General features: G+C 56.8%; 1 protein-coding gene across 3 annotated transcripts in view; it reads right to left on the reverse strand.

The window, feature by feature from the left end:
- ELFN1 (extracellular leucine rich repeat and fibronectin type III domain containing 1) overlaps positions 1 to 12,289 on the reverse strand; it is a 119,483-nt gene extending 107,194 nt beyond the window's left edge. The window contains exon 1 of one of the 3 annotated variants that reach the window (XM_068908803.1): positions 12,118 to 12,289. The gene's annotated coding sequence lies outside the window, so the exon portion shown is untranslated. Of the gene's footprint in view, positions 1 to 5,421; positions 5,581 to 7,950; positions 8,059 to 12,117 lie in introns of those variants that run through there. The other 2 variants (XM_068908802.1, XM_068908801.1) reach the window with 2 other exon arrangements.
- Between the last annotated feature and the right edge of the window lie 8,827 nt (positions 12,290 to 21,116).

Raw genomic sequence — 21,116 nt, forward strand, 5'->3', positions numbered from 1 at the left:
GTTGAAACGTGGTGATTTATTGAAGTTTTCTTTTCTTCCTCTGTGGTAGACAGCCTCCGGAATGATTGTGTTATTCCTGTGTCTCACGCTTCAGCATTTTCCTAGACAACGTAAATAGGAGCCAGGCCAAGCGAGCAACACAGTCCCCTTCCAGACACAGGGAACAACCCAGCTCGCTTCTGAACATCAGAAGAGATGCAAAAGGCAAATTTGTTGATGTGTTCTGCAGCTCCAAGGAAGGTCTCCCAAGGGAATTACACTAGCAGGGCAAAAAGGACGAAGCTCCAGGCACGGGGCCTGGACCAAGGCAGGACACTCTGCTTTCTCACCATGCACCCCAGCCGTGAAGCACAGGAGGGAGGGTTGAACTTCTGGATTTTATCCCCACCAGAAGTGGCTTCCCAAGGCTGGGCAGCATCTCTGTCCCCACAGCCACATGCCAGACCTGGCAAATGGCTCTTCAGCACCTCTCCCAAGAGAAGGCAGCAGAAAGCAATGTTACTGCAGGGGTTTCCTCCTTCCCCCGGAGGAGATCTGCTCAGCAGCACCAACTGTCACAGTCAGTCCCACAGTCCCTAGTGGGTGCCCTGCTGGTCACCCTACTGCAGCTGCCTGTAGCTTCCGCACCTGTATGTCATGAGCAGGGGCAGGAGGACAAGCACAAGGATTAGGCTTTTTGGTTTCAAGTCATGCTCTGGGCTGGTCAAAGTAGAGCAGAGGCCAGCGTTTTTACACCCCAGGTTAGCTGCTCAGAAAATCCTGACAATAGCACACAGAGCTGGCTTATGACCTTTTTCACGTTGCTCTAACTTGATTCAGAGGAGGGTTTGAGGAGTTTTGCAGGGGAGGATTTGAAATTGCTTTTGTTTGCTTTGAGAACTCTGCAGGGTTGAGCTGGAGCTGTCCCTTCAGTGGCCGCTCCACTCTGACCGCTGCTGCTCTCGCTCAAGTTGTGTCTCACTAACTTCTCCACACCCCTCTGAACTGGGATGGTAAACAGAGATACCCAAACTCCACGAGTCTAAGGAGACACCTGGGAGAGTTGAGGTTAAACTCACCAGCTGTCCAGCCTGGAGAGGGAAAGGTTAATTAACAGTGTCACAGGGTGAGCACTTGGGCCACGCAATCACCATCTGCTGCTACAGTCCTGCAGCGAATGGGCAGTATTTAATGGAAATCAGCAATGAGATGGAGCAGAGACATTTATCTTTTCACCATGCTCTATTGCAACAACTTTATTTTGATGATACCAAATGATTAATGCTTACTGTTGCTGTCATTTTGTTTGATAGATTTTGGTGCGGTGGAGTGACATTTGCTCAATGCGCCATTCCTGAAAAGCTGCACTCGTATGAGCACAGAGGAGCCGGGCTCGGTGCATCTGGCACTCTGCAACCAGCTGCTTTGCAAGCAGCAGGCAATCACAGGAGTTACCAGCACTTGGAGGAACAGAGTTTCTGCGTGGCAAACCTCACGCGGCAGAGGCTGCGTGGCAAGAGGAAGGAGCATTAAACAGCCAGTGCTGAAAGAAATGGCAAGAGTGTCTTTTCCAGCAGAAGGAACAGGCTGTGAGTTATAAAAGCCACAGCTGAGAGCTGTAGCAGACCATGCTCAGTTTTGCCACAAACACACTGGAAGACGGAGCAAGTCGCACAGCTCAAATCCCGAGCTGAGACGCTTCAGGACTGAGTTTCAGCCACAGAGCTCTCACAACCGCTTTTGGAGAAAAGCGTCCGAAAAGAAAATCAAGTCTATAATCAGTGAAAAACGACACAGACAATAGTCTTAGTTGTAGCTTTCGCTAATGGCAGAAACTTGAAAACTTGGGTCTTAACCTTTAAGTCCCCCCGTCCCCGTCCCCCCCCCCCAATCTTTAACAGGAGGACAGCAATCTACCTCACCCAGATGAGGTAAGGTTTTCCTAACCCATCAGCTCCTTAATTCAGGCAAAGCATTAGACAGACAGCAGATAGACCGCTTTATACAGAGTCTTCCCTACAGTGAAATACTTCCACGCCGCAGCCTGCCCCCTCATGACACGCGGGCGCCGGGCTGGCTCGGGGACACCCGCGGGGCCAGACACCGGAGCCCGGCAGCGCCTGGGGCCGCAGGGGATTCCCTACCCAGCGCTGGCTGGCGACGCGTCTTCGTAAGGCTTCTCGCAGATTTGATTTCCGTCTCGTCATATTTAAAAGCCCTCTCATGAGCGTAATGATTTTAAACTCACTCACCGCCGCAGTCAATCAATTGAGCGGCTGCCGCTGCCGGCTCCCCGTGCTGGCGGGCGGTGATGAATGGGTCTTCCGAGATGGCCCCGCTCGCCTCCAAACAGAGCGGAGGAGAGCACGGGCAGCGGGAGGAAGAGAAGCAGGGCCAGAAGCAAGACGTAGAAAGGAAGAAATGGAAGTGGGGGGGGGGGGGGATCCTAACCTGCTCACCGCAAGCTTGGGACGTGTGTTCGCCGCTCCTGGGAGGCGCAGTTTGGTGGCGAGTGGTTTTCGCTTTTATTAGGCTCCCTGGCCTGTTATTGATCATCCTACATTTGTCTCCCTCTTTGGGGGGTTGGGTCAGCACAGTGCAGCCTGCTAGCATAGAAATATTCATAATGTTCAAGTCCATGTTATCAAAGAAGCCACAGTTTGTGGTCTGAACATCACAGCTATGTGCTATGCATCTCAAGGTGGGGAGGGGGAAGAATCAAAATTGAAATCCGTAACACAAGCAAAATAAAAGTAAGAGGCACTAAAAGTAAATTAACAATGCGGCTCTAATTTGAACAAACACTAATTAAGAACTTGTAATTGAATTAATAGATTATTCAGAAACCCCAGCAAATCCTGAGCAGAGATACAAATACATTACAGGGTTCCTTTGACATCACATATCTCACACCTCACTGCCCACAGTTTATTTTAACATCACCAGAATCTCCAGATATATTTATGTCCTTGCCACTCACAATTGTTTTTATCCTGTGTATCTGTATCTTCTCTCCTCAATATCATGCACCCGCATACTCCCTGCGGGGCAGCAATGACCATGGCATAAGTCGCAAAGCTGCATGAGTTAGTTTAGCCCTTCAGGCACCTCCCCTCCCTGTGTCCAGTAACCACCATCTGGGCCTAACTGGTTTAGGGCCCAAAAAAGCCCAAATCCAGGTTCTAGAAATACATTTCTTTCTGCAGCCTCAAGTGTCGCTTTGCCTCACATTACACGGGAAAAGGCCCTGTGCAAGCAGTAGCCAAGCCTGACCCAGAAGAAGTCAGCAGACTGGTGTCGTCGCACCTTGACACGGGGGAACCACATCCCAGAAAAAGGAGAAAACAAGCAAAACAAAAAAACAGCCCCTCAAAAGGTCTCACAGCAGCTGTCTGTACCCATGAAAGGTCCAGAGATACCGTGCTTGCAGCTGGGGTAGTTTACTAGCACTCCGAGTATTCGGCAAGAGGCTTTACATACGTTAGTCTTCTCTCCTTTTGAGTCCTTCACAGCAAGGCTTATGGTTTTTAGTACACCTGGGTTTCTAGGAAGAGATATAAACAAATACACCACAAAAGCAAAGAAAAAATACAGTGAAATTGTTTAACTGCTAGAGACACTTGCAAGGGAAACAGTATGTAGAAATAGCGCAAGCATATCTGAGGTGATACACACACAGCTGTAGGAGAGGAAAAAGAGGCAGCATTAAAGCATCCTATGCTTAGGTATAAGCATATACTGTAACAAAATATGTATGCCATTTATAAAGCATACCGAAAGTCTTTTCCGTAAGAGATACCATATAAAAGTGTAAAATTTTATTATCTCTGCCTGTCCGTTTTACAAGGATATACACAGAAACAAGCTGCCAAATCTGCCTGCAGTTTAACTCCATTAAATCCAATGAATGAATTTGGCCCACAGAAAAAACTATGCACTTACTGTAATAAAGCTAAAAGCTGACAGCAGCTGATACAGTAAAACACATACATTTCCATACATTCATTACTGCTGATTTCAAAATACGAGCGAGCTAGAGATTGTCCTTGTCCAACTCCTAAAGAAATGCTACAGGAAGGGAAAAAACACTGCTGGGGGCGGGGGGGGGGGGGGGGGGGGAAGGACCAGCGCTGTGCACCCTCCCAGCACACCCGCTGCTCGCCCTCGCCGGAGCTGCTCTTTCCCATCCCACCACCATTCGGTCCCCAAACGGCCCGAGGGGGGACTGTGCCCAGGCTCCCAGGAGGGACGTGGGATGCCATGCTCCCAGAGGTGCTTTGCCACTGTTTCGTCTCCACTTGGGGCTTTCCTCCCAACCTGCATTTCATAGGCCACTGTGTCATCTTGACTTATACCTCGGACAGTGCATTGCATGGGGGAACGTGCCAGGCTGTGCAGAGGCCTGATCCAAACAGCAGATTGAAAACCTCCCGATTGAGGGGTTGGGGGGGGGGGTCCCCCACCCCAATGCATGTGGCTTTCTCTTAGATTACTGTCCTAATTAAATCAACTCCCATCTCCACCTCCCGGGTGTCCTCCCCGTCTCTCCAGCCCCCTTACACAGACCCATACCCTCCTGAGCCCTCAGCACCACCTTCTCCAGCTCTCCCGCCCCAGCTCCTCACCTGGAGCTGACCCTTGCACCCTCTTTCCTAGTGTTATTTATTACAGGGGTGCCTTGGGGACCCAGACCCCCTAGCGCTATGTGCTATACATTATATTCACCGTCTCACTGATCAAGCTACACCTCACATATTTCAAGTTTTTCGACCTGTTTCTCTGCTCCCAGCTCCAGCCAGCCCAGCTGACACCACTCTCCACAGGGAAGTAGCAGACACAGGGTAAGACTTGGGGTCTCCACTCCAACCACTTCACCTCGAGGTCCCCACTGCCTGTGTCACCCCCAGCAATCTCTCCCTCTGTTTTTAGAGCTCTGCACCCTTCCTTCATCCACAGTTTCAGACTGCCTTCCTCACACAGGGCTCTGCAGCCACCCCACCAAGCCCTGCTCTGGGCCTCCCCCCACCACCAGCCTTCTTGGGCCCCATCATCACCACCTTGCTGCAGACCATCACACCTCTGTCTCACCTATGCACAGAAACAGGGGCCACGCAAAGCTGCAGAGAGCCAGGGCTCTGCCCTGGGGTCTGTCAGACAGGCACCCCAAGCCCAGGCCTTGCAGCCCCCTCACCTCAAAGGAGAAAAAAAAAAAAACACAAAACCAAACAGCTTTTTTCCCCAAGTAGCCATACAAGTTCACACACACCACCACACTGGGCTGCACTCCCTGCCTATGCCACCGCATAACCTCTCCCTTGGCTTTCCCTTCCACTACCCCAACCGCAGAGCTACTGCGCGTCCCAGCCCAGCCGACCACCACACCAGCTGCCCCCCTGCACTGCCAGCTTTACCCCATAAACAGCTCGAGAAGACAGAGCCTACCTGCACCAAGCCACCAGCCCCACATCCTCACTTTCCCAGGCTCTTTCCTGCCTTGCACCAGCTCCTTTTAAGTCCTTCTGCTCCACCGTGTTTCACAGCGCCCTTTGCTGCGTAACAGCATAATCTCAGGCTTTAGCTACACCTGGAGCTAACACCAGCTCCGTAACTGAGTGCCAGCAGCTGGGCGGGCTGCGGGCGGTTGCTGTGCTGGCTGTGGTTTTCCTCGCCAGCACTGGGGGTGAAATCCTGGCTCCGTGGCAGCCAGCAATGAAACTCCAGGAAGGCCAGGACTCAGAGCCTGGATCAGTGCAGCTGTCCTGGGCCCTGGCCCCCTGTTTCTGTGTCCTAGAGGGAGACAGGGCTTCGCTGGTGCAACCCATCGCTGTCCCGGTGTGCCCAGCGCGTGCATGAGGAACATGAAGACAGAAAAGCACTGGAAAAAATTGCCCGAGGATGGGGTTAAGTCTTTAGGAACAGGCAGGACAGACATCTCAAGAACAGCCCTGGGCTTTCCCTGGTCAGGCCACGGATCGAGTGTCCTGTCACCATTGTAGCCAGGGTTTGAAGTTTCTCTGACCTCAGCTTAACATCCGGAGTTTGACTCAGAAATCTCAGAAGCACTGACCATGTCTTTCTGTTTGCATGCGCTGTGCAATCCTATATTTAGCATAGGATGGGAGAACTGAAATACATAATCCATTGCTCATAATAATAAACCTTGCACCTTGAACAAGCCAAAAGCCTGACCTTTCATAGTTAATCCGTCCTGGTGAGAGGTTAGATCTTGTGTTTTCTGATCATCAAACAGAAAAGCATTAGCCAGACAGGGAGAACAAGCTCTTATCTAGACCTGATTTCTCTCCTCTCCAGGGGATCCTGTAGGATATTTCAGCTCTCTCGCGCGCGCTGTATGACTCTTCCCTCCCCCAGTTGCTTGAAATGAGCCAAATTCACAATCTAATCTGGCTGGGAGTCAAAGGGGAGAAAAATCAAGTCCTAATGCAGTGACTACTTTGAATGGGGAATTGAAGCCAATCAGAAAAGCATTATTGATCCCTGCTCAGGGCACCTCGGTCGGGGCGAGGAAAGCAGCGCGTAGCCGCAGAGCTGCCCACCGCAGCCAGCCCTGCTCGGCCCTGCCAGGCCTGCAGCTTTCCCGGTGTTAACCCCCAGGGATCAGAACCGGCGCAAGGTGGGAGACGTAGCTATCCAGGACGACTTGTGCACATGTATGCACAGAGAGCGCACCCCACCTCTGTGCAAGCGTGTGCACACATGAGCGCGCCCACAGCTTGGGCAGCCCCGCGGGCTGGAGCGTATGCGAGAGCACGACGAGCGTGCTACCCACCGCGGTGCGTGCGTGTGTTTGTGTGCAAACACTTCCCGTGCGTATTGTTTTGGAGTGGTCTCGTCTGCGAGAGCAAGGCTGCTACATCGACTAACCCATGCGTATGTGTGTGTGTCTGTGCGTGTGTGCAGCGAGTGTTACATGCACAGGGATGCGTTTTTTTAAACAACATTAGTGCAAGGTAGCTCTGCACGAGAGCCAGAGCGCGGGCTGCAGGGCAGCAGAAGGGGGTATGTACATGTACCTGTCCCCCTGGCCACCCTGCCTGCAGCAGCAGGGGACGGCAGGTGGGAGAGGAGGGCGCAGGACAAGCCGTGCCTCACCATGGGCAGCAGGGCCAGCACAGCTGCAGAGAGCAGAGGGGAGCCGGCCCAGCCAGGCACAGCTCTGGACTTCCATCGGCGAAATCCCCCATCCCTCTGCCCGTGTCAGCGCTGGCCACACACGCCTCTGCCTTACGTAATCACAGCAGGGACGTGGCGGCGAAGAGGGGATCAAGACGGAGCTCCCCACCGCACCTTCTCTGTCCCAAGGCAAACGGGCTGGAGCAGAAGCGGGACCCCCCGGGGATGGATCCCCCCAGGGGGGGTGTCTAGATCTCAGGCCGGGGAAGTGGCACTGCCACCCGGCTGGCCGGGCCCTGCTCGGGGCTGCCGCCGTGGCCCCCCGCAGGTGCCGGAGGCAGGTGCCGCTGCCGGCGCCGGTCCCCGCCAGGGGAGCTGCCGCCCCGCTCACCCGCGAAAGGGCACCGCTGCCCCGGGCGCTGCCCCCGGCTGCAGCGTGCAGCGCCGAGCACAGCCCGGCCGGCCCCTGCCCCGGGGGCGGGGGCTGCAGGCGGCGGCGGGCGGGGAAGGGGCTCTGCCCCGCTGCCGGCGCCGCTCGCACCCGCCCCAGCGACGCCCCTCCGGAGCCGCCGGACACGGGGCCGGGGCCGCGGCGGCCGCAGGGAGGGGGGTCCGGGGAAGTTTGGGGAATTCCGCCTTTTAGAGGGAGGAAGGGAAGGAAACATCCCCCGATCTCCCCCTCCTCCCCCAAAAAACCCACGCGGGGGTCGCCCCTGCCCAGGGGCGCCCGGTGCCGGCGGCTCCTGCCCTCCCTGCCGCCCCGACGGCGGGCTGTGTCCGGAGCCGGCCCGGGAGCCCCGGCACCGCGCTGCCGTCCGGGAACCGGCATCTCCTTACCTGCCGGTCGCACGTTTGCTGCCTGCCCTGCTGCGGCTCTTCCTCTCCTTCTTCTTCTTCCTCCACCTCCTCCTCTCTCTCCCTCTCCCTGCTGCTTGGGGCTCTTTATGGAGATTCATTCATTCATGCCTTCCCATCGGTCCCTCAGCGTTTCCCTGCCTCCCGGAGGCAGAGCGTGTGACGCCTCGCCCCTTTCCAGCCACTTTCTCATGTCAGAGAGAGGCGCTGCCCCAGCCCGGCGGGGCGGCCGGGCTGGGACACGCGTGGGAGCGCCCCCACAGAGGGGGGTCTCCCCTCGTGGGAGACGGCGTGGGGAGGGCATCGGCCTCCCCCCCGCGCCCATCACCGGAGTGATCGGGTCGCCCTCGGGGTTTTTCGTGCTTCTCCCTCCGCACTCCTGATGCGGGTCGTTCCCCCCTCCCCTCCCCAACGCCGCCCCATCCTCCTTGCCCTGCCGTTGCCCATCGCCCCGGCTTGATTTCTCTCTCTCAGAGGATTTTCCAGCCCACAGTGTCCCGCGGCCCGGGCCCGCCGCCCCCTCCCCCGACAGCCCCAGCCGGCCACGAAGTGGCTCTGCGCCGCGGGAGCGGGCGGACCCGCCTGCCCTGCAGCCCCCCGCCCGGCCAGCCTCCAGCTCACTCCCTCCATCTCTTGCTCTCTCTACTTTCTTTCCTCCCCCCCCCTCCAACCCTAACCCGTGCTTCCTCTCCCGTTTTAATACCCAGCTTTGATTTCTCCCTTTCTCTGTACCCACGGCACGATCTCAGCCTCTCTCTACAAAGCAGCTGGCCGATTCAAGCGGCATACAAAAGAGCTGACTCAATCCGGAGACAGCGAGCCCGGCGAGCCCCGGGCGTGGGGAGCCGCGGCCCGGGACGAGCCGCCGCGGAGCCGCGCAGCGGAGACCGGGCTGGCCGGGCCGCAGCCAGGCACCGGCTCCGCCGACGGCTTCACACCTCTGCCCCGAGCCTGCCCCCCTTCCTCCCCAGCCCTGCTCCAGCCGGGAAGGATGCTTTATCCCGGGAGATGCTCGCTTCTCCAGGTTACCCACCGAAGTTTAGCCTTGCTCCGACCTTTCCTTTAAATCACCCCATCTCTCCAGGAGCGGGGGGGGGGTCTCCGCCTTTCCCCCCTCCTGCGGTGCCTTCCCGCTGTGGCCGGGGACCGGCTCCCGGAGCGCTCGCAAGGCGCTGCCGCTGCCCCCGCTGCCTGCACAGCCCGCCGGGCCGGGGGCCGGGGCGGCCGGCAGGGACTGCTCCCGGGCTGCTGGCAGAGACCAGGCAGCACGGAGGAGGGCGGGGGCACGCCGGGCTTTATTGTAGGTGCTAAACTTCAGGTGAATTGACGAAACTCCTCTCTGCACAAGGCACGAGGTTACAATTTCCAGCCAGGCAAGGCGGCTGGATCTGTTTTTTCCCCTTAAAGACACCATCGAAAATTTGAAGAGCAGCGCCTGGATTTGGGCGCTGCCGGAGCCGCATTAATTTGTGGTGATATCATTTAAAATGCTCCCTGAAAGGCCCTGCTCGCTCCCCGGTGATCCATGCCATTTCTATAGGCGGTGCCACCCCCTTTGAAACATTGCCATCAGTTTATCTTAATGATCGCTTTATTCACTACTGCAAACTTCTAAATATTTAATATAGTGCCAACTGACAACGAAATGCATCTTGCAAGCAGCAGGAGGTTAGTCCTCGGCTAGGGGAAGGCGTGTGAGGCCGCCTCCCGGCTGAGCCCGGCGGAGCCGGTGCCCCTGCACCGGGGGAGCCTGTTGATACCGGATCCACCCCCTGCTCTGGGTTTTCCTGTGGCCGCAAATCACAGCGTGGGAGTGGGCAGCCCAGCGGGCAGCATCGCGGCCGAGAGCTTCCTCCAGCCTCCCTGAACAAGAAGCGCTAGGGAAAGAGAGCTGATGCTGGCCAGCTCCGGGCTGGTGGAGGCAGGAGGTTTCTCCTGCTCTGCGAGGCGCTGGGTAGAGCTGGAGGAGAGGGCGGTGGGAGGACACGGTGTGCATGCCCCCAGCGCAGCCGGGCCGGGCTTTGGCGAGGGGTCCCGCTCCCGCACCGCCCCGTCGGAGCCGGCCCCACATCTCTCGCCCCGCCGAGGGGACAGGACGGCTTCCGGCCGCGTTTGGGCTCGCCGGCGGGCACCGGCAGGCGGGGAAGGACCCCGCCACCCTCGCGTCCCCAAGGTCACCGCTTGTCTCGCAGTGTCCGGCACTTGGCTCGGCCAAGACCCGGCGGAGGGCTCCTGCCAGAGGGACCCTCGGGAAGGGAGGGAAGCGGGGCAGCCCCGGAACCGCGCCGGGCGGGACGGCGGCAGGACTCGCTTCCCGGCACCGCCGAGCCCGGCGGGGAGCCGGGGCGGCCGGCGGGACCCTGCTCGGCTCCTCAGCAGCCCCAGGCGCCCGGGGGAGGGGGAAGCCCCAACCAGAGGGAGATCCGCCAGCCGGCCCGAGCCGTCTCGGCGGGCGCCGAGGAGGCGGGGGCAGCCCCGGGCGAGGGCAGGGCGCTTCCTCCCTGCCTTCTCCTCCTCCTCCTGCCGGGAGCCGGCACGGCCGCCGGAGCCCCTCGGCATCCCGGCCGACAGCATCCTGCGGCCCGTCGCCTTCCCCGTGCCCCTTCCCTCCACCCCAAAAGCAGGGAGAAGAGCCGGGCACCCCTCCTCACACCGCCCTGCAGGTCCCCAGCTCCGGGCCGAGGGAGGGCTGGGGAATCATTATCTGCGCTTCATTAAAATGCAATCAAGAAAATTCTTTGGCAACTCCGGCGGCTGTTTAACAAAGGCTCCGCCGATTGGCAAGTGCCCCCGTCCTTTGGGCTTAGCTAAAATTTGGTAACTGAGATGGAACTTTACAGCAACATCTGTCATTATAATTAACGCCGCAACACATCCACCGGGCAGAAACACGCTTCCCCCCCCTTTTTTTTTCAAACCACGAAAACGACTCAGACTCATAAGCGAACATGTACCCTGCCAACTCCCCCGAGCAATCAGTGCGATGGGAGTCCTCCATCTGTCCAGTTCACATCAGCACCAGCTCTGCATCCCTCGCCCAGGACGAGGATGCGGGGCCGGGGGCTGGTCCAGCGCGGAGACTTTTCCCACGGGCCAGCCCTCTCCTGGTTGCGGCTCCCCGCCGCCGCCCCCGCCCCGACCGACACCACCCTCCTCCACTAATTTTCTTTAATTAAAGCTCTATGTGCGGCACGTTCCGCCAGGACAAAAATAGCCGATGAAGGAGAGTATGTGGGGAGGCAGGTCCACATTGGCGGCGTGGGAATTCAGAAGCGATCGGCGAGCCCGGGGAGCAGGTGGGGGGGGGACTGAGCCGGGGAGCGGCTATGCCACAGCCCCCCACCCACTCCCCCGCCATCGCCCAGGCCCACCCCGGCTCCCCCGAAGCACCCTGCGAGGGTGCTCCCCCTCAGCGCGGCGTGCGGCGAAGAGAGGATGCCGAGGGAGCCGCACCCGGGGAAAGCCCCCTGCCCGGGGGGGGGACACGGCCGCCCGGCACCGGCACCTCCCCCGGAGCACAGGGGCTTCCCGGAGGCAACAGTTGCACCGAACCTTCCCAGCAGCACGCAGGGACTCTCCGGGCTGTCCCAGCGAGGGCGCATCCCTCGGCGGGCAGGCGGTGGGGCCACCCCGAAGTGGGGAGCCCCGACGGGCAGAGGTGCACAGACCGGGAGGCCAGCGGGGCTCCCCAACCCGGCCGAGGGGAGCTGCTCCGGGCCCGACCCCCCCCCGCACCCTGGGGAAAGAGGGACCAAGAGCAGGTCCCCCCAAGGCTGGGGACCCCCCGCCCGCGGAGGAAGGGGCGCCCCGTTCCCACCCGACAGCCGCCTCGCACCAGTCTCCGCGGAGTCCCAGCCCCGGCTGCAGCTGCGAAAAGTTTGGCGACGCGGAGCGGCCACCCGGAGCTGCGCGGGGCTCGCCGGGTGCCCGGGGCTCCCCGGGAAGAGCCGGGCGCCGCCGCGGCCGGGAGACACCGCGCGGGGCCGCGCTGGCCGGGGCCGCCCGGGGAGCGCTCGCTGCCGGTAGCGGAGCCGGGCGGCGGCGGGGGGCGTCTCGGCCGGGCCCGGGGCTGCCGAGCCGGGGCTGCGAGGGGCTTCGGGGGGCTGCGGAGGCCGGGCCGGGATGTGGCGGAGCTGCGGGCGCACCTACCTGCCTCGGCGGCGGCTCCCAGCACTCGGCGGCGCGCCCAGCCCCGAGGCGCGGTGAGGGGCGGCGGGCGCACCCGCGGCTGCGGCTCCCCGCGCCCCTCCAGGCGGGCGGGCCGGGGACAGGAGGCGGGCAGGGAAACGCAGCCGGAGCCGAGCAAATCCCAGCGCTGGAGTCGGCCTCAGAGAAGAGAAGGGCTGCAGCTCCTCACTGCGTCAGGCGGAGAGCCCTGCCCGTGCAGGCGGCGCCGGGCAGCCCTGCCAGGCCCGGGGGGCTCCCATCAGCACGGCACGGCCCGGCCCGGCCCGGCTCGGCTCGGCTCGGCTCGGCTCGGCTCGGCGGTGCGGGCCGGCCGCAGGTGTGCGGCCCGGCTCGGCACGGTTCGTTGCGGCCCGGCTCGGCCCAGCACGGTGCGGTTCGGCACGGCCCGGCTTGCCTCGGTACAGTCCGGTTCGGCACGACACGACTCGGTTCGGTTCGGTTCCGCTCAGCTCGGTACAGCACGAGTCGGCTTAGTGCAGCCCGGCTCAGCCCGGGCCGCTTTGGTTCGGCGCGGCTGGGCGCGGTACGACCCGGCTCGGCTCGGCTCGGCTCGGACCAGCTGGGCAGTCACGGCGCAGTCACTCCGGCAGAGCCGGGCTGGCACCGGGGAGAGCGGGGGAGAGCCGGGGGTAGTGGGTGTGCATGGGTGGGAGTGGGAGCGTGGGTGGGTGGGCGTGTGGGTGACACTCCGTGTGTGTGAGTGACTGAACGTTGGAGTATGTCGGGGGGGCATCTATCTGTGCGTGTGTCTGTGTGTATTTATGACGGTGAGTGTGTGGCTGTGCCTGGGGGTGCAGGAGTCGGTGTGTATCTGTATTTATGTGTGTGTCTCCATGTTTACGTGACAGCCGCCCCCTCCCCCCAAACTGGAACCCTTGTGGGCCAAACTGGGCACAGCCAAGCTGAACCATGCCCAGCCCGGTTATGGTGGGATCACGCATGGCTGGTTCAGCCCTTGTCTATGGCCCGGGCGAGCAGACTGGGCAGGCAGGGCAGAACTGGGACAGCGATGGTGCGGGGCTGGGCCAGGACCCTGGCCCACATCCCCCATAGCGCCCAGGACCCTCCAGCCCCAGCGGCGGCTGGACACCCCTTGTGCTCAGCCCTTCCCAGACCTCCATGCACCGTGTCCCTGCCCTTCCCAGGCAGCCTCCTGCCCCAGGCCATCCCTTCCTTTGCCCAGAGACTTTGATCCCAGCTCCCTGGGGACTTTTTTAATGCTATTTTAGCAACACAACATGGAACTTCAGGGTGATTAAACTGTGGCTGGCACTGAGCCGGCCCTTGGAATAAAACTGCCTTTCCCTCTCCCCTAGCACTATCGTTTCAGGAAAGGACCGGCCAGTGTGTTTCTTGTGATGGCCGGAGGCCTCCAAAACCATCCCCAGCACTTACGCAGGCCTGTGAGTCCTCTCTGCAGCCACAAAGGGATGTGTGTGGGGGAGACAGCGGAGGTGGGGTGCAGGAGAGAAATTTCACTGCTTTCAGCTTAATAACCACAACAACAACAACACCACAGCCAAAAAACCTGAAGCGTGAAGTAATAGAGCTGGGAGACAGCCTGGGAACAGGCAGGGCCATGGCCCCTCTCCAAGCAGCAGCTAGCAACCTGGCGCGGTGCTCGGCTGTGTTAAACACACAGCCCCGGGGGAGCACCCGAGGAAACGCAATAGGAACCTGCGAGCGATGGGGAAGACGGAGCAGGGAGAAAGGCTCCAACGTCTTCTGCCCCATGGGGCTCTGGCCTGGCCCGCTGCTGGCTCGGTTTCTGTGCGAGTTGGTTGCTCTGGGGATTTCTCTGCTTAGTAATCTGGGGGCCGGAGTTACCAGGGGACAGCAACCCATCAGACACCATTTGCCCTGTGTCAGGAGCTGGAGGCCTCATCCAGCCCTGTGGCTCGTGCTGCGCAGCGGTGTTGGCCCAGTTGAAAGAGCACGGCTGGAAACCAGCCGAGCAGTCAGGGACGTGGGCCCTTGGAAAGGGCAAGGGCAGCAGGTGTCTTCATCTAGTACAAAGGACATCTGGGAACAGGAGGGTTAAGGCCTGGATCTTCAGGGTAGCATACATTTTTCCCTTCTCCTTTCCTTTCCTTTCGCCTTCGCCTTCCCCTCCCACCACCTGAGCTTACACCCATGAAGCATGGGAGACCCCCTCCAGCCCTGGAGCAAGGCTATTTCATTTCGCCCATATCCCATGGCATGCGCTAAAGACAAAGAGTTCCTGTTGAAACTGCTTTGAATTAATAAACAGCATAAATATGTTATATGCAGTTACAAAATAGTCACTAGGTCCCAGAGACCATGACGGTGGCTCTGGGGTCAAACGTCTTACTGAGAGGCTGCAGGTGTGAGACCCGATCCTTCCTCTGCCTTTGTTGGAGAAGAAACTTGAGCCCAGGGCTCTTATCGCTGTACCATCCCATCTCCCTTCCTGGGAAAGGCATGCCAAATCCCTCCTAACTGCAGAAGGGTGCCTGGTGGTGCAGCCTCCCTCCACGGTGCGCTGGTGTGCAGCGGGACACAGCTCAAGGGGCAGCCAGGCAGCACCAGCACCTGACACGCTGGGTTGAGCCGAGGAACCAGCTCCGGCTCCACGGCACCGTGCTGCAGGCTTGTGCCAGCCGTGGAGCTGGCTCTGTCTCCTGGCAGCTGGGAAAAGACTTGCCTGGAGGGAACAGAGATGCAGCCGGGGCTGTGCTCCATTCCAGGCCTTTGCCCATGGAGATCAGCAGCGCGGGGAGGGAAGTCTCCCACCCACTGGCACTCAGTGGTCAGCTCCCCGGGGCCACTTGTGGAGATGCAGACCCCCAAACCTCCAGACTTTCCTGTACATCAAGGACATGCTTTACAAGAGCATCATTTGTACACGCTGCCAGGCCAAAGGGGTGGAGAACGGGGTCTCTTGGTGGTACAACCTCTTTGCAAATCAAGATAAATGAATTTTTAAAAGCACGTATTTCTAAGGAAGCTGTTCACTTTTGTCTAGGAGGAAGTGATGCCACCACAGCCTCTGGCTCTATATTTAGTAAAAATCTAAACCAGACATTGATAATATTATTAAAGACAGGAAGAAGTAAAAGATGATGTAGTCTTGCTCGGATGACTGATCTGCTTACGTGAGATAGTGGGAGGAATGCTGTGATAAAGGTGTCCGAGGTCAGGAGAGTCTCCGCTGCCATTACCCTTTACCAGCAGAACAAGACAACTGACACAGCAGGTTCGAGAAGTCCTAACCTAGTTTAACAAGCAGTAAGAGAGAGAGGGTGGTTAATAAAACATTGGCTGCTTCTCCCAGGGATGTGGAGGTGGTGTGGGAACAAGAGCTCTTCTGTTGCCTTTTGTAGCATCACCTGGTAGAGGAAATGCTGGCTGAAGGACAGCCCATTGGCTGGGCAGCACTCCATTTATCTGTGCAGAACGGTGAGGATGTTAAGATAAGGACATAAATGAATCCGAAACACGGTGTGACCTTGGGCAAGCAACGTCCCTCCTGGCCTGGCTTCTTTTCTCTTCAGAGCAGGGGCTGAGCTGCCCCACATGCAGTGCCCAGTGTGGCAGGACTCGGCTCTGGACTTGGTTTGTGTCTCTACGTCCTGTGATCATGACAACCTAGTGTCCTCCACGAAAGGAAAGCATCCTCCAGAACAGGGTAGTCCAGGAAGAAAAGGTGGCAACAAGAAAACCTTCTCTCCGCCTCTTTGCAGGGCCTGGCTGAGGGTCAGATATCTCCACCCCAGCATTAACAGGACCCCCATGCGAGATGAGGGACTCTCAGGTCCTGCATGCATGGTTACACCATGTTTTTTCCCCAAAAGCAATGACTTTTCTTACAAATAACAAGTTCCTGAAGCCCTCCCAGTGAGGCCTATTAGAGTAGAATTGCCAGTGAAAGTCAAACCAGCCTTGCTCCCTTTAGGGCTCCTGAGAGGTTTATGCTTGCTGCTCCCCTGGTCCTACTGCTGGTACGTGTAAAGGGGACCATGACAAGGAGCTCTCACCAGAAAAAAAGGGACAATGACTCCAAACAGTAAGTGCAAAGCAGCCCAAGAGCAACTCTAGACTCTCCGATGGTGCAAAGGGACAGTTTTACTGCTGAGCCTTACAGCTCCCCACAGGATCTCTGGTAGGCACCATTAGCACCAGTTTCACACTGATTTCCACCAGCTACCATTTGGCTTGGTTCTCCTCCCTTCATATCCCTGCAGCCTGTCCCGAAAGTGGGTGGCTTTCCCCAGCAGAAAGGGTGACTAAAGCCCGCCCCACAGCTGAATTTCCTTCTGGCAACAGGAGGGGCTGCTGCGGTACCAAACAGCTGCCGCATGGCTCTCGGCGGTGTGCCAGCATGGCTGTGGGTGACTTGCCATCCAAAGGATAATTTTTCACAGCCTTAGATGCTTTTTAGTTGTTGTTGTCAAATCCTATCTAAAAATCGTCAGGCTAATTAGAAAACAAAAAATGACATTTTACGGGCTGTTAGTGCTGTAAGTGGACTAAGGCCTTATGGTATTCAGAGAATGTTTGGAAAACAACTGCGATAGATACATCTGGGGAAAGAGTTACCGGGCTCAGGCCAAAAGCTGTATTTCAGAACATTTTTGTTTAATATGCTCAGCCTTAGTGATGATAAATATTACTGCACATCATTGCCCCAAATTTTTCAGGGGGCTAATACCTCATCCATTGCAAATCATAGCTGCTGTAGACTTTGCAGCTTGGATGCATTGCTGTAGATTTCCTTTTGTTTGTTTTTCTTCTTCGTTTCTGTCTTTGAAATTTTGAAAAAGACAATTTTGTGCCAGCAAAAGGTAGCAGCAGTGGGCATGGGTTATTTCTACCAGCCCATCGCCTTAGCACGGACTGGGTAGACATCGAGATGCCTTCATTAGAGTTTCCTACCTGGAGCTGATGGAGAGGTCAGAGACCGGTTTGGTCCCTAGATCTACCTCTGCTTACCGGTCCTGTCAGCTACACCGGTGCCTGTGAAGATGGCAGCGTTGTCATGCAGACACCCAACCACACCTGGACTGAGCTCACCAGGGCAAAGCTCCTGGTCAAGGGGCTGCCTGATGCTGTTGGTGACCATAGCCCAGCGTGGCTTAGCCCTCTAGAAGAGAAGGCCCCTTCCCAACACCACATGCTGCTTCCATTGACCATCAAAGTTTGAAAATAGGCTGGATTTGCTCCTGCTCCTTCTAGCTGTTGCTGAAGGAGCAGCAACACTATTTCCCTACTGTAGCAGCATCCCCATAGAGCATAAGGGATCCTCACCCTTCTTCTTCAGATTCAGTGCAGCCAAGGTTGGCTGTCCTCCACAGGAGCTCTTGGGGACTCGTTACACTGTCACTGAAATCTGTGGTGGTGTCTCTTAGTCCCTCTGGACACCCTAACGTGCTAATGTAGCGCTGACTATATAGTGCCTTCCACCTGAGGACCTCCAAGCAAGTAAACGGAGTGAATAATTCACAATGAATTATTTATTTAATGAATTTACTCCTTTTCTCCCTCTTGCTCCTCGCAGACATAAATTGTCCGTGAAGAGAATGAGAAATTCTCCAATGTGTTTATTCAAAGTTATTCACAGACTTCTTCAGTGAATAACTCTTGGCTTGTGGCAGCCTTCAAACCAGGGACACTGCCATCAAATCTCCAAGTTGCAATTTGGGTTGTAGCCCAACAAAACAAATATTTCAAACCGTGCATGTCAGGGCAACGTCCAGAATCAAACCCGCCTGTGTTAGCCGTCTTCAAACACCAGTGAATGTACAGAAGAGATTTCCCTCTGCCCTTCTTACCACTGCAGAGACCCAAGCACAGACATTTTGGCCCCCATTTTCACAAGTGGGCATTGGTTAGGGGCCTCATTTAAGACCTTAAAGACATGCTTCTGGCACTCAAGGTCTTAGTCTTCTTTGGGATGGCAATGAAGGCAAGGTAGCCTGGGTCTGAAGGTCTTCACAGCAAAGCCTTTTTCTGCTGCTGTGCCTTCAATTTTCCTGCGCTCCTGGGGTCCACTTACAGCATCTCCAGTGACCCTTTGCTCATGGAGTCTCACCTTGTCAAGCATGAGGGACCACATCTGTCCTTCAAAAGGCAGAGCTGGTTCAAAGCTCATTGGCAGCATTGGCCAAATTTAGCATTGCTGCTCCAGGGCTGTCATTGAGGCAAAGCTACTCAGCTTTCATTGAGGCTCAGCTCCTCAGGCACCCACTTCTCCCACAGGGTGAGGGTACCTGTTGCAGCAGGTGAGAGAAGGGTAGCACGTGCTGGCTGAGTGTGAGTCCTCTTGTTTGGCCTTGCTTAATACAAGACAGGTTTGACTCAGCAGTAAGGCCAGCCTCAGTGAACGTACCTTCTGAAAAACCTGGACTACTTGACGGGGGTCGTGCAGCAAACCAGTATCGTCAGAGGAGCTCCCAGTATAGGGCTTTCACCAGAGGCCACACCCTTGTCTCAGGTCTGCCCTCTCCGCAGTCCCTAAAAACCAATCCCAAGCAAGATGGGTTGAGAGAGAGCACGCGCCTGCCCCAGAGACAGGTAGATGCAGCATGACTTTCTTTTTATTTACAAAGCATCAGATTGCACATTCCCTAAGAGCTCTGACTCATCCTTCCCCAAACCCTAGAACAAATACTCTAAAAGTCAGGCTACAGCACGGAGACAGGCTTTGTTCAGTGCTTTGAAAGAGAGCAGGTAAAGTCATTACCCTCACTTCGCATAGCAAAAATCATATGCATAAAGCTGCATAGAACAGCCCTGCAAAGCTCAAAGGAAACAAATGGGCAACTTGCACCGTGAATTTCAATGGGACTTTGTACAGCCAGGATAGCAGCCAGCGAGACAGTGAAATATTGCATAGAGAAACGCTGGGCAGTAAAAACAAGTTCAACTTGCTAATGCGATGGAATATCCCGCAATATCGCACGGGGGAGATTGCAGAGCAATTGCACAGTGGCCTGTGGAGCACCCCGAGAGATAAAGCTGATTCTGCGGGACATGCCCAGGCGTAGGACAAGAATAGATGGGAGGGTGTTTCTTTTAAACACACCAAATTACCCCGCAGCTTGTCACTGGAGCTGCCCCCACTGGCTTGAAGGGCTATTTACCCAGGAAAGGTTGCCTTGGAGACAGCACCTGGTTTTCAGGGAGGTCTCCATCCAATTTTTCATGCAGTTTAGCTACAGCCCTTGGAGCATCTGGCCTGCTGGAGGCCAGCAGAGGCTGAGTTACTCTGCTGGGACACAGTCACAAGCTCATAGTGACTTCTGTAACCAAGTTCTTTATTATTCCCAATAACTGCCTCCACAACACATCCCTGCCTACCAAACACAGCCTTGCCCCAGGCTCCTGCTATGCTGTGGCGCCAAGCAGGACAGATACAGCAACCGCCTGTTGTTGTCAAGAGATGAGGCTGGAGGAACATGCTGGCCTCCCCCTGCCTAGTCCTAGTGGCAGCCCCAACCAGCCCTTCATTTCCCCCAGAAACCAGCCTAATTTATTTGCAACTGGGTTTCACTTCGGACACTTGAAACAAGTACCCCAGCCATCACCTTTCTGCTGCACATTCCCCTTCCTAGTCTAGAGTCAAATAGTCTCCACCAAGACTCAGCCATTCACAGCTCACACACAGCCCCTATGCTTTCCAGGAGACCTTATACCCTCCTGCATTTTCCGCTTTTTCTTTCAGCCCCTTTGAGCTCTGCACCCCTCCTAAATTGCTTCCCTCCCCTCCTACACCTGGTACAAATCACTTCCCTGCTCATGGGCAAGAACCAGGGGCTTGTGGCAGGAGGTGCTAATGAAGATGGCGAAGATGCAGCACTGAATAGGATGTGATAGGCACTACAGAAAATAGAGAGAGGCAACATGCAAATTGCGATGGCTCCTTTTTGTCCATTTTGCAATGCAAATGCCAGCCTCCCTTTGCAGCTTCCTTCTCTTGGACTCTCTCTGCAGATTCAGAAAAACTCAGAAGTGAAGTAGAAGGGCTATTTGTGAAGCAGGTAGTGCTGGCCTTAGCCAGCCCCTCCAAGGATGCGGCTAGAAGATAAGTGTTGGTCTGACAGTGAGGGATGGGATCATCCCCCCCTGCCAGCGCTGTGTTTCCTATCGTGTTATTGGGGAACAAGGTAGTGGAGGGGATGCTCAGGGACCCGGGAGGTTGGAGCATGCTCAGGCCTTATCTCCATTTCAAAGGGGCTGCAGGAGGTTACCCAGCAAACTGGCAAGCAACATGCTGCTCAGAGTTGGGAAACCAAGTGAACCTGAGCAGAATGAGTTGCGCGGACAAAAGGAGCCACGTCGGCGTTTCTCTCTGGTTTCTCCGTGCTTGTAGCAGCTTCACCTCTACCCAGCCTTGCTGCTCGAGGTGGCAGGTTTTTTTCTATGAAGTGATTGTTAGGAAGAAGTCTGTTACTAAAGCTTCGGAGAGGGAATGAGAGAGGCTAAAAATACATCTCTTCTCCTGCCCGTTTCTTGAGCTGCTCCACTCACAGGGCCTGAGGCTGTTGCAGCTAAGATCACATTTGCATCAATATTTTCTCATACGGTCCCATTTATAGCCTCCTTGGACTTGAGCCCTAAGGTTCCCTGTTTGGTAACCTTTGTGGTTTTAGATTAGCTGGGTTTATTCTCAGGAGCGAATAAGAGAATTAGTGTCTCTTGGACACTAACAAGTGGCAGTAATGTTAGAGGCTCAGCTTCCCAGCTCGGGCTGCTCTGGGGGGGATCGAGGTGCTCTGGGACCATGTTTCTGAGCAAATGGGGGTAAGGTGCGAGTTTGAGACCCATCCTGGCCACTCTGAGCTCTAGCCCTTGCATTTGCCCAACACCATCCCTGGGCTTTTCTCCCTGACGCAGCAGGGTATAAGGTGGCATCAGTTCCCAGCACCTGTATGGTGCAGCTCTGGCTGAATGCAAGTGCTGCCAGTGCAGGAGAGCGGTGGAAGAGCCTGACACCAGGG

The sequence above is a fragment of the Struthio camelus genome, chromosome 15, assembly GCF_040807025.1.
Source record: "Struthio camelus isolate bStrCam1 chromosome 15, bStrCam1.hap1, whole genome shotgun sequence".
Classification (NCBI taxonomy): Eukaryota; Metazoa; Chordata; class Aves; order Struthioniformes; family Struthionidae; genus Struthio; species Struthio camelus.